This window comes from Papilio polytes, unplaced genomic scaffold, assembly GCF_000836215.1.
Source record: "Papilio polytes unplaced genomic scaffold, Ppol_1.0 DF821845.1, whole genome shotgun sequence".
NCBI lineage: Eukaryota > Metazoa > Arthropoda > Insecta > Lepidoptera > Papilionidae > Papilio > Papilio polytes.
The window spans coordinates 4,654,737-4,667,548 of NW_013527359.1; the positions used below are offsets into that span (position 1 = coordinate 4,654,737).

Consider the following 12,812-nt stretch of genomic DNA (forward strand, 5'->3'; position numbering starts at 1 on the left):
TTTGAGTCCTGTCCCTTGAGTTACTCCACTTACGACTTGCCAGATAGTTTGCTACCTTTTATTAGTAATATATGATAATGTTATTTAACTAATAAATTTTTTACATGAAAAGATGAATACAACATAACTGTATACGCAGTTTTAAAACATATATCATAAATAGTAATCAATATTATATACTAATTGTCGGTTTTTAGCTAGTATCAATACTGTTAGCAACTAGCACATTTGAAGCGATTTTTTCTTTTTTTTTATCATATAAGGTAGCAAATAAGCAAGCAGCCACCTGAATCCACCGGAATGGAAAGCAACCGCTGCCCATCCACAATTATAGATGCGTTGCCTACCCTTAATTGACGAAGGGAGATACGCACATAAAGAGTCTCCTTCAACCTCAAATCCACTTTTCCTTTCCTCTTGACAAAAGGGTGGAAAGGGAAAGGCACTAAATTTAGGCCTTCGGCGCCACACTCATCAGATGAAACGCGGAATTGCTTCCACTTCACGTCTGTTTTATGTGTGGTCGTGGTATGACACCGGGCTAGTCGGCCCATTCGTGCGAAGATGTTAAGCGGGCTCTACCACTGTTAAAATATTCCATGTGCATATATTGAGTTATGATTTATAGATGTAATAATAGTGATCAAATATCAGTTAAATTCTTTAATCGTCGTCACCTAGTCTAATATAGGATGACATGAAAAATGATTACGGCGAGGAATTATATATAACACGAACGAAACGAATTGACGATTGTAATGAAAAAAAAGTTATCTTTATTTGCTATCTGAAAGTCATGTAGGCCGCATGTGTGGTACGGCGTTTATAATATAATTATTTTATAATTTGTAAAGTGTTTAGTTATAAATAACGTTCAGTGAAATTATTAACTATGGTTAGTGAAAAGAAAAATTTTGAAAAGGAGAAAATGAAAGCACCAAAAGAGGCGCCTGGCCGCCTTGCCCGGTTGATGTTTTTGTGGACTTTTCCATATTTTTATAACGGTAATCGACGTGATTTAGAAGAAGAAGATCTAGTCCCCACCACCTCTAAGTATTATTCTAGAACAGTAGGAGATGAATTAGAAAGGTAAGTCCCTTTGTCACCGTGAATTTCGAATTCGGAAACACCTATATTTGGACGTTAGTCTCCGTATTTTTCTGTTTTAAAAACAGGGACGCAATATTTTATACAGGTGGAACATGAATACTGTAAAAAATGTTTTATTTTTCGAATTTAATTAATTTAAGCAGTCATTAGTAGTCCAGAATAGAAGAATATCTTATTAAAAAACAAAATTCATGTAATAAAGGATATAAAAATGTTGATTAAAATAAACTATGTTAACTGTACGTTTTGCTAATATAGTATTGCATTATCTGTGGTATTACCTTGCGCTTAATGTATGGAATATTAAAATCAATTAGGTTAAAGAAAAGTATGTTATTTCTTATCAATAATTTGATAAATATCCATTGTTGTAAAAGCGACAAAAATAAAAGTCTGTCGTTCTATGAGTATTCCAAAAGAACAAAAATCGAAATGGAAAAGAAAAAGAAATGTTTTATAATTTATCTTTATTAAAATTAGTTATTTTATCATTTTCTTTATCTCACTTGTTGATTTTAAGATACGATAAATGAACATAATGTTTGCGGTAATTGCAATGATATTGTTTAATAAAGATATAGTTACATTTTCATTATTTACATTTTTTAATTTTGCGACGTCTCCTATGCATCGATTTTTTAACTATTAGCTGTTACTCGCGACTTCGCCCGTTTGAAATTAAAAAATATAACCTTTGTTACTCCTACATAAATAACCTTTCTAACGGTGAATTTTTAACATCGGACCAGTAGTTTTTGAGTTATTTAGATACAGACAAAAATTCAAAAACACAAATCTTTCATCTTCATAATATTAATATAGATATAGATTACTGCAATAAAAACAGTTACGTTGCAAAATTTTAAAGTAAAAACATTTTAGCTATGAAACTCTTTTTTACATACGACAATATTATTTTAGATTTAATCAATATGTAAATCTTTTAGTAGCATTCGAATTATCTGCTGCGGAATTACCTTGAAATACATCTTTGTTTAATAATTGTTTATTATGTATGTATGACTTTTTCATACTATTATCAATTCCTACACTGACAGTTACGTAATTATTAGAAGTACCACTTCTGTAGTGTGAATTAGTAATGTTATCTTTATTAACTACATAAATATAGGGCATAATTAATTGTCTACCGTTTCATTTGCTACCGTTGTACCGTGTACACCAAAATGCTATCGGCAGCTATTTTAAAAACCCTAAAAAAACGCCTAATATTTAGTAACAGCTTAATGTCATAAAAAGAAACAGTTTTTTATTTTTTATTAATCGTTTTGTTCCTTTTGGATAGTATATATACATATATAACTATATGAAAATCTCACTATGAGGTATTTTTTTAAGTTACATCTTACTATATAGAAATGCGAGACTTTAGATGGATGGATGGATGCTAGAGTGTGTACCCTAAACTGCTGAACGGATCACGATGAAATTCAGCGTAGATGTAGAGGATAGTCTGGAAGAACACATAGGCTACTTTCTTTTATTTTTTTTAACACAACGCAAACGGAGTCGCGGGCGAAAGCTATACACAAATTTATTGCTTTTCTTCAAAAAAGCAATCTTGCCACGATAAGTGTTATAATTTGTAGACGCATAAATCCTATTAACTACATTTATTTAAATAAGTTTAAATGCACATATTAAACATTTTATTTTCATAAGCATGATATTATTTCTTGTATACTATTTAAACATAAATTGTCTTGTATTTTTATTGACAGTAGTTAATGCAAGTTAAAATGCAATAGCATGGTGGATTTATTGATATCGATTCGTTGTTTTTATTTGTTTAGCTGTAATAAATTCTGTTCAAACATTTGCGAATATTCACACCAAAGTCAAATATACGAGTACTCTACCACGAAATGTGACAATGTGACTTTTATCAAGAGGTAGCACGTCGTATATTCTATGATTTTTACTTTTAATATGGGTTTTAGGCCTTCATAAAAGTTTTAGTTCAGTGAGTTCACTTATGTCGATATTTTCAAAACATTATCAATGCCAAAATTTAGATGGATGGCTGGATGGATGGATGTTTGTTAGAGTTCGCAGGAAATTTGGTATACATGTAAAGGTCATGCTGGAAGAATACATAGGATACTCACTATTGTTTTTTTAATTCCACGCAGACGGAGTCGCGGGCGAAAGCTAGTAATAACATGATTTAAGACTTATGACGCGGGACCGTATTATAAGTTGAACAAAAATAAATGTCAAACAGTTTGCAATGGCGGTAACGATGGTTGTGTTAAAGCATTTACAATAAATATTCCTAATGTCCGATCTACAATTGAATGAATAAATATTTGCACATCATTGGTTGTTAACGCACACGATCAATTGCACTAAATATATGCTGTTAGTATGTGTATATGTGATAGTTAACTGAAATAAAAATATGCAAATGATGCCACCTTTGATTCATTGTTACTGATAGAAGATATAAAAATCTTGACATTCCTTTAATCCTTATTTTTAATTTTCTTAGTTTTTAGTGCGGAAAATTACACATTATTGGTGGTTTATCAAAAAGATAAAAGACCATAAAATAGATAACAGTCTTGCTATCTTAATTAATTTATTAAAGTTATACCTCGGAGCAGTTTACTCTTTACGAAAAAACATGTTGCAATTGAACAAGAATAAAATATCAATTATGCGATGGAAATAATGATGAAAAATATTTACCCCTGCCGCCATCTTGACTTTAAAATATACAACACTACAGTAACACAAATTACTAATACTAAGTTATGTTACTTCTGTAGAAACATGTTACACTTCAAACAATCAACAAAACGTCGCAGGCGACGAGGTGTTACCATTAATATGGTCTTTTCCGTAGTACTATTTGTTTCAATCATATTTTTACCTCTACCCCTCTAAATGTAACCTTCGACACATGTATACAAAAGATTTCTTACCATCGGTTTCTAATTGTTTAAACTAGGTAAAACATCCTTATGTCATCAACTATTTGGTTTACAGTTTACAGTGGAGTTTTATGACACAATTTCCAGCTAACACTCAACACTTTTCTTTTTAAATAAATTTATTTTTTCTTCCTGCTATTGAGGTAGTCTAGTGCTCATAGATTTAATTTTGTTTTAGAAATTGGTTAATAGAAGAGGCAAACGCAAAGGCTAATGGAAGGAAGCCTTCGTTGGTGAAAGCGCTGACAAGGACGTTTTTTTGGTCCTTTATCCCAGGAGGAATCTCGCAATTGTTGTCTGTTGGTATTCGGTAAGTATCGTTATTAGTATTTTATATATTTCTTGAGCACAGTGTATATTGAAAGTTATTATAGATCGTTTTTCAATATCTTCAAGTAGCTGACTTTAAGCTACTAGCTGCTTCTAGCTTTTTAAAACTATGGAAAAATGATGTTTGTAATTAATTGGCTATTAACATTTGTTTAGTTGTTTGACATAAGCAGTTAAATCTAAAGTGAATAGCTACATATTTATGCATTACGTTACACTTGACGTATTGTTTTTGTTACTATAGATATTTTTAATATATTAAGTAAAATTGCTATTTTAATTAATAGAAATATAAAAGTAGGCGTGAAGCTTACAAAATCATAATAATTTTAATTAGAATTCCGATAGCATTTCATTTAACTTCATGTATGATGAAAATGTGAAAAATTTTATATACCATGAACGTAACGCTTTTATATGCTATTTAAATAGGTAATCACGATAGCGAATATGTATTTTATTAATATACAACGCTGCAAAATTATCGTAGCAAATCTATATTTATTTCTTTCTATTGCTATCTCGTAAGAGTTTAGGGAATTATAAAGATTTTTATTCTTTCGGTTGTCGTGATAGGAGATATGACAAGAAGAGGAAAATGTGTTTATAATGTTATCATACTTATATTATAAGTGCGAAAGTTTAGATGAATGGATGGATGTTCTTTAGTTTGTTGCCTAAACGGCTGAACGGATTTTTATGAAATTTGGTAAAGATGTAAAGCATATTCTGGAATACATAGGGTACTTACTTAAGTTTTTTTTTTCAATTCCACGCAGACGGAGTGGCGGGCAACACCTAGTTCAATACATTTCTCACAATCTTAATTCAACGAACTCAATGTTTTTCTTTCTATAGGACAGCGGTTCCCCTCCTATTTGCAGAACTACTGACGTATTGGTCAGTTAATTCAACAACAAGTAAAGCCACGGCCTCGTACTATGCTATTGGTATGATATTAGGCAACTGGGTGGCAGCTTTCTTCGGACATCACGGCAATTTCCTCTGCCAACAATTCGGAATGAAGCTCAGAGTCGCCATCAGTTCTTTAATGTTTAGAAAGGTATGTTTTTTTGTATTAAGGTAAAGTACCCAGTGTTTGACAGTGATTAAGAATTAATAGTTTTGGATTTAATTATTAATGGTATCTGGTAATAGTAGATAATAATAGTAACATTTATTTTTGCATGCCAAGTTAGGCACAAGGGCATCTAAAAGTATTTTATTGTAAAGTAGCTGTTACTCGTGACTTCGCCCGCGTGAACTTAACAAATAATAGAAAATGTAACCTATGTTACCTACAGATAAATTACCTTTCTAACGGTGAAAGAATTCGGCCCAGTAGTTTGTTTATTGAGTTATTTAAATCCATACAAAAATACAAATCTTTCCTCTTCATAATATTAGTATAGATATTTTTTACGAGTTTAATATTTTGTACTGGAAATTTTTTACTAAATTTGACTTTATTTTATCTATAAAAAATGGAACTTAAATGTAAGCCAATGTTTTGCGATAACATCTGTTTGAGTTGTCTACTTCATTAATCAATTGATTAGGTGGAATGTAGCGACAACATACATTTACAAAGTAGACATTTTTAAGATATCGTTATTTAGACTATTAGTATAGTACAAGTTAATTAGATTTTAGAAAAAAAAATCCATTATATACACAGACTAGCAAAGGCTGGCGACATCGTACTCACTGATAACGTAGCTTTTGAAATCGGGCCAGTAGGTTTTGAATAATTTCGATACATATAAAAATACTTTCCTCTTCATAATATGAGTATAGATTAAATACATGTTTTGGAATTTAAAAAAATGTAAAACATTCAAATGCACTTTATACATTTTTCAAAAATCAAATATGAAATTTTCATTTAATATGTTACTGGTGAACATGTTGCACCGAACTCTCAACCTGGAATCAATCAAATGAATAAATGGAGCGAGCGTTTCTCCGCAGAGAGGATTTGTAACATCTCTTCCACTAACAAATATTGAGCATTAAAATGTATATTTGAAAACGTGTTTTTTTACGTTTTATTTGCCAATATATATTATCATATTTATCATGTATAAATATGTTTGTTTGATAAACAAGTTAGATAATTTAGTTTGTTTTTTTTTGTTAGTTTGTAGACTTATTTGACGATATATGACACTTGAAAACAATGCCTCATGCTCAAGTATAAAAAAAATGTATATGTTAAATTTGAAAGAGCTTTAAAGGCTTTAAAACTATTTTTTTATAAGATGTAATAACATCTCACGAACTTTTAAACAATTGAATTTAATCATTTTTACATATAATTTAACCGAATATTTTTATTTTAGATAATGCGTATGAATAACGGCGCGTTGGGTGAGACGACAGCGGGTAAGGTCGTGAACATCCTGTCGAATGACCTGCAGCGCTTTGACCTGGCGTTCCTCTTCCTCCATTACACCTGGATCATACCGATCCAGCTGGCAGCGGTCTGCTACCTCGGATACATACAGGCTGGATATGCAGCGTTGATCGGATTAGCGGCATTACTAATCATCGCTTTGCCCATACAAGGTTAGTTGACGTTGAATTGTCAAACATTTGTCGAACCAATTTTGTTAATTAATGCTGATGTTGAAACTGTGTTACTATCCCAAATTGTGTTGGACATAATCATTGTAATTTAAGTTGCTTTTTAGGTGGCCGTCGCCCATAAACATACGCAATTGCAGATGCGTTGCCTAATCTTAATTGACGGAGAAGGAGACGCACATAAAGAGGACATTTCCTCTTCCTATGCATCTCCTCTATCGTCAATTCCCTTTTTCCTTCTCATGCTTTTCTCTTAAGAAAAGGGTGGAAAGGGACTAAAATTAGGCCTCTGTATACCTTTATTTAACTCGCTTTCTTTAGGTTTACTTGGGAAATTACTTGGAAAAATCAGATTCCGGACTGCAGTGAAAACAGATGCTCGAGTTAAATTAATGAGTGAAGTAATAAATGGAATACAGGTAGGCAATAAAGTTTTTAGTATGAAATATTAAAATTAGGTCAGATTTTCTATTTAAGCCAGCAAGTATTGAGTACGCACTCTAATACTTCATATGTTTCAGGTTATCAAAATGTATGCATGGGAAATTCCGTTTGAAAAAGTTGTATCAGAAAAGCGAAGGGACGAATTAAAACAAGTCAGGATAGCGTCAGCTTTGAGAGTAATTTTCCTCGGGTTTATGGTGTTCACGGAGAGAGCAGCTCTCTTCATAACCGTTCTTGCTCTACTATTGTTCGGGAATGTCATGACTGCTAATGTCGTAAGTTGTTTTTACTTCTGTTAATTGCCAATAAATTAATCTTCACCAGTCACCACTAACTAGCTCCTAGCATCCTATGAGGATGTAGTGAGCTGGATTTGACGAAATTGATCTTTATATTCGTAATGTTCTCTAGATTGGGGTAAATTATTTTACGTTTTCTAAATGCACATTTATCTGTTTCAGATATATCCTTTGCAACAATTTCTTAGCACTGCACAAATTAACGTTACTTTAATTCTTCCACTTGTATTGACATTTACAATAGAATTGTTTGTATCATTAAGAAGAGTTGAGGAGTTTCTTGCTTTAGGTACGTTTTAGTAACGAAATTAGTACTTACGATTGTAAAAAAACAATATCTAAACACTATCTTTGTGTGGTATGGTTTTTAAATTCTATACTTAACAAGTTTTAATTTTGTTAACAGAGGATAGAGTTGACTTGATTAAAACAGAGATGGCGACACCAACTTTATTCAGGAATATCTCAGGGAGCTTCAGGGATCAAGGAAAAGAGTCTAGCGTCAGGCCTCTCTCATACCAACCCAAGTCGGAACTAATGTCAGATCAGTTTTCCAGTAATGGTTAGTTACTAATATTAACTAATGCAATACAGTTCAAGAAATTGGTCATAGGAATAGTCGCATTTTAAACCTTATCATTGGATTTGCTAGGACAAATGTATTTCATCTTTTATAAAAACAATATGAAATAAAAAGCCAAGAAACAAACTGGCAGACGATTTTGGCAATGTACACTACATGTTTTTAGATATGTTATTCCGATTTTAAATGATTTTGGCAACATCGGCCAGTAATAGAGATCGTTGTTAATAATCTATCTTTGTCTGAATGTTAGTAATTGAATAATACTTAAGATACTATAGACATCTAATCGATATTAAATGTTAAAATTGCAACATTTGTTACAGTAAAGCTTGCTTCAAAAGTACAAACATTCAAACCCAACCCTTCTCAAATCCATTAATGACTTCTTTGTATTACTTTCTTAACTTTAAGTTTCGGCTTCAGATCTTTGAAGAAAAATTAACTTTTAATTAACTTTCCTCTTAATTTTCTAAACAATTAAATCTTTTTAAGGTTTCGTACCAACGGGGAGAAAGTTCCGGAGAAGCCTATCACAGCCGAATTATGACTTAGCAGTGGAATTGAGAGACGTAAGCGCCAGTTGGACCGGTGACCCCAATTTCTTGGCACTGAAGAACATCTCCGTACGCATACGCAAGGGGAAGTTTTGCGCAATCATAGGGGCCGTGGGGTCAGGCAAGGTACAATGTATTCATTTATACAATACTATTGTGATGATAAGTTACGCAATATTTAAAAAAATTGCTATAACCAACCATTTGATAAACTTTCGCAATTTTAAGTCTTAGATCAATAATTTAAAATTAACTTTATTGTTTTTTTTTCATGAAGTCGTCCATCTTGCAATTGTTACTGAAGGAATTGCCTGCAGCGACTGGCAGTGTATCCGTGTTCGGTAGAGTCTCGTACGCCAGCCAAGAAGCTTGGCTGTTCCCGAGTACGGTCAGAGAGAACATTCTCTTCGGAAAACCATTTGACAAACAGAAATATCAACAAGTACGTACTTTTTAACTATAACATTTTTTATGAATAACATTATATTATACAATGCAAAATGATTCAAAGAAAAATTAATCTCAGATTGCCTAAATACTGCTAATTTTATTCTATTCTAAGAAAACGTTATACAATGATACGCAGAATTGTTAAAGTCACTAAGAGTCACCTTTAATTTAGATTAAGTATAAAAACTATGCCAAATGACTGGATGACTGGTAATTTATAAGTTAAACGTAATATTTTGTCTGCCGTGAGGAACATAATATGTTCAATCATTTCTATATTCCGGTTGCATGCAGACAAAAAGTAAACGAGATATCAATTTAGCTATGAATTATAAAATAAACTGCGCAATTGTCTCTATCATCGTCCCACTCGAATATCCTTGTGCTGTTTACAAAATCATTCTTGATAACGTATGTAATTAATTTGGTTGATAACAAAACAATGACTCGGGCGAAAACGGTTTTGAAAAACAATGAAATAGTTAACTTTATCAGTTGGTTCACTGAATTGGTGAACTTCGATATTTTTGTATACTGGATTTTAATGCCTGAAAAGAAAATGATAAAGGGAGAGATGTGAACTACTCAAAAGCACTGTGACTAACACCTAATGACGTAATATACTAATTATAACAAATATTTTCAGGTTTGTCGTGTGTGTGCTTTGGAAAAGGATTTCAAGCAATTTCCTTACGGCGACCAAACGCTTGTGGGCGAAAGGGGGGTGTCCCTATCGGGGGGGCAGCGCGCAAGAATCAATTTGGCCCGTGCCGTCTACAGACAAGTAATTGATTTTTTTGTTATTTGTACAAACAACCGCAATCTTACAATTTCCAATATTACGTTTCAAATAATCGAGTACCAAAGGAAAAATAATGTGAAGTGTTTAAGTACCATACTCGTTATTCTAAAGATAAAAGGTACAATAACATCGAAATAAAACAAGAACTTTGATATAACTTGAGAGCAATGACTTTACTATAACAAAGATTGCACAATTCTGCTGCTTGTAGTCGAATAGTGCATACTGTCGCAATGTTGTCACTTGTTTATGTTAAACAAAATGTTATTATTTCCAGGCTGATATTTATTTGCTCGATGATCCACTGTCCGCGGTAGACGCAAACGTTGGTCGTCAGCTCTTCGATGGTTGCATTAATGGTTATTTACGCGGCACCACACGAATTCTTGTCACTCATCAAATCCACTTCCTCAAGGCTGCTGACTTCATTATTGTTATGAGCGAGGTTTGTTTTTGACCTTTATTTGGACCAAATCATACAAAGAAGCTAACTTATTTTTTGAACTCACCCTTTTTATTGATACCCTTGAGACGAAAACATTCCTTTATTTGTGTCATGTTTTAGGGTGGTATTGAAAATATGGGAACTTTCGATGAATTGGTATCTTCGGGTAAGGAATTTGCCATGCTTCTATCCGCATTACAAGAAGGGAAAGACGCTGATAGTAATTCTGTAACAGTAAGTATAGTTTTTAGAATGTATCTTTATTGTCTTAAAAACGTGTAGTTAGATAATATTAAATTTAAATTTTCTCATTTAGAAAACCGATGAAAAAGAGAGACCAGCATTGTTAAAAGCTATATCAATTAACGAAGGAGATGAACAAGCACAATTTGAGGAACAAAAAATGGCGGCCGAAGAAAGACAGTCAGGAAATCTGCGCTGGGAAGTTGTTTCCACATATTTTAAAGCTGGCGGTAACATATTCTTCGTTACGTTTACCTTCTTCATGGTTCTGATGACAGCGGTCTCAGCAGGTGCTGTGGATTACTGGGTCAGCTTTTGGTAAGAACTTCGTATAGTTTAAATTAATGTAATTATTTTATTTTTTGTTTTATGTATATTACGAAGTTTACAGATAAACTTAGGACTCTACATGCCCATTCGATGGACAAAAGAACAGACAATATATTGTGTTAAGAGACTGAGGCCATAGGTTGATAACGTAGCTATTAAAATTTTTACACAGAGACTAACTCTTAGATAAGATTGAAATATGTTTTTTGATTTCAGGACTAATCAGATGGCAGCCTACGAAGAACAAGTTGGTGCAGATATGGGTAAGTATAATGAAACTTTAAAGTAAAAATTCTCAAAATTTTTCTTTAATTTTGTATCTATGTTAATAAATCTTTAAATATTTCAGAACCCGGATTGGATGTCCAAGTGGGTCCTTTAACGACAGGACAATATCTAATCATACACGGTTGTCTAGTCCTGGCCACCATTTTGATAACTAATTTCCGAGCTATACCATTCGTACAATTATGTATTAACGCTTCGAAATGGCTTCACGATAAAATGTTTTCTACAATGTTGAGAGGAATCATGAGATTCTTTGATACCAGTTCTTCAGGTAAGATTTTTCTGCTATCAATTTAACAAATAGAATAACATAAAAACATCAGAATATATCTTATTTTTGTTTTCAGGACGAATTCTCAACCGTTTTACAAAGGACATTGGTGCAGTTGATGAAATCTTACCGAGAACATTGTTAGATGTGTTACAAATCTACGGAACTTTAATTATAATTCTTATACTAAATGCAATAGCATTGTACTGGACGCTGGTACCTTCGGCGGTACTTCTAGTCTTGTTCTTATTCTTCGTGAGAATATACACTAGAGCTGCCCAAGGAATTAAGCGACTTGAGAGTGTCAGTAAGTAGAAAAATTAGTCTTTTACAATTTAATAATGATCATCTGAAACGAAGTAGTAGTGTAGTTTCATTAACTAATATTGAATCTTATTTTCAACAGCAAAGAGTCCTGTATTCGGTATGGTTACATCTTCACTAAATGGCATTGCCACCATAAGATGCTGTGACGCTCAGGACAGACTTATTGTTGATTTCGACGCACATCAGGTCAGTATATCATAACAAATGAATCACAACTAGTGTAAGAAATAAATTAATATCACGATTTAGATAAAGATTTTCCTTCGTGTTAAATGATTTCAGGAACACTTTAATAAACCTCTGACCTTTGTTAATGTTTGATAAAAAATCTGTTTTTTCTTTTTGATTTCCTCGAATCTATCTGATTACATTTCTGTTTTAGGATCTCCACTCGTCCGCTTGGTATGGCTACTTGGGCGGAGGAGTCACGTTTGGATTTTATTTGGATACAATGTGTCTCATTTACATGACAACGATCATCTTTGTCTTCATCTACATTGATTTTGGTAATTGGTATTTACATTACATCTGCTGTTGGCATTTAAAATTAAAATTATTTACTCAAAACTGTTTGCCACTTCCCACTCGGACGTTTGGGACATTTCATTTATCAGTTCCTCTCCCGAATTCTATTGTACCATAGCAGACATAATTTGGACCGACTTCCCAAAAGAAAGAGGTACTCAATTCTTCTGTATATACTTTTTTTGGCAGATAAGTAACATTGTTTGTTTTATTACAGGCAACGTCATAGCTGTGGGTAGCGTGGGTCTAGCAGTGACGCAGAGTA

The 12,812-nt window shown here is 32.7% G+C and overlaps 1 pseudogene; it reads left to right on the top strand.

The window, feature by feature from the left end:
* Window positions 1-780: 780 nt before the first annotated feature.
* LOC106108095 overlaps window positions 781-12,812 on the top strand; it is a 14,088-nt pseudogene continuing 2,056 nt past the window's right edge.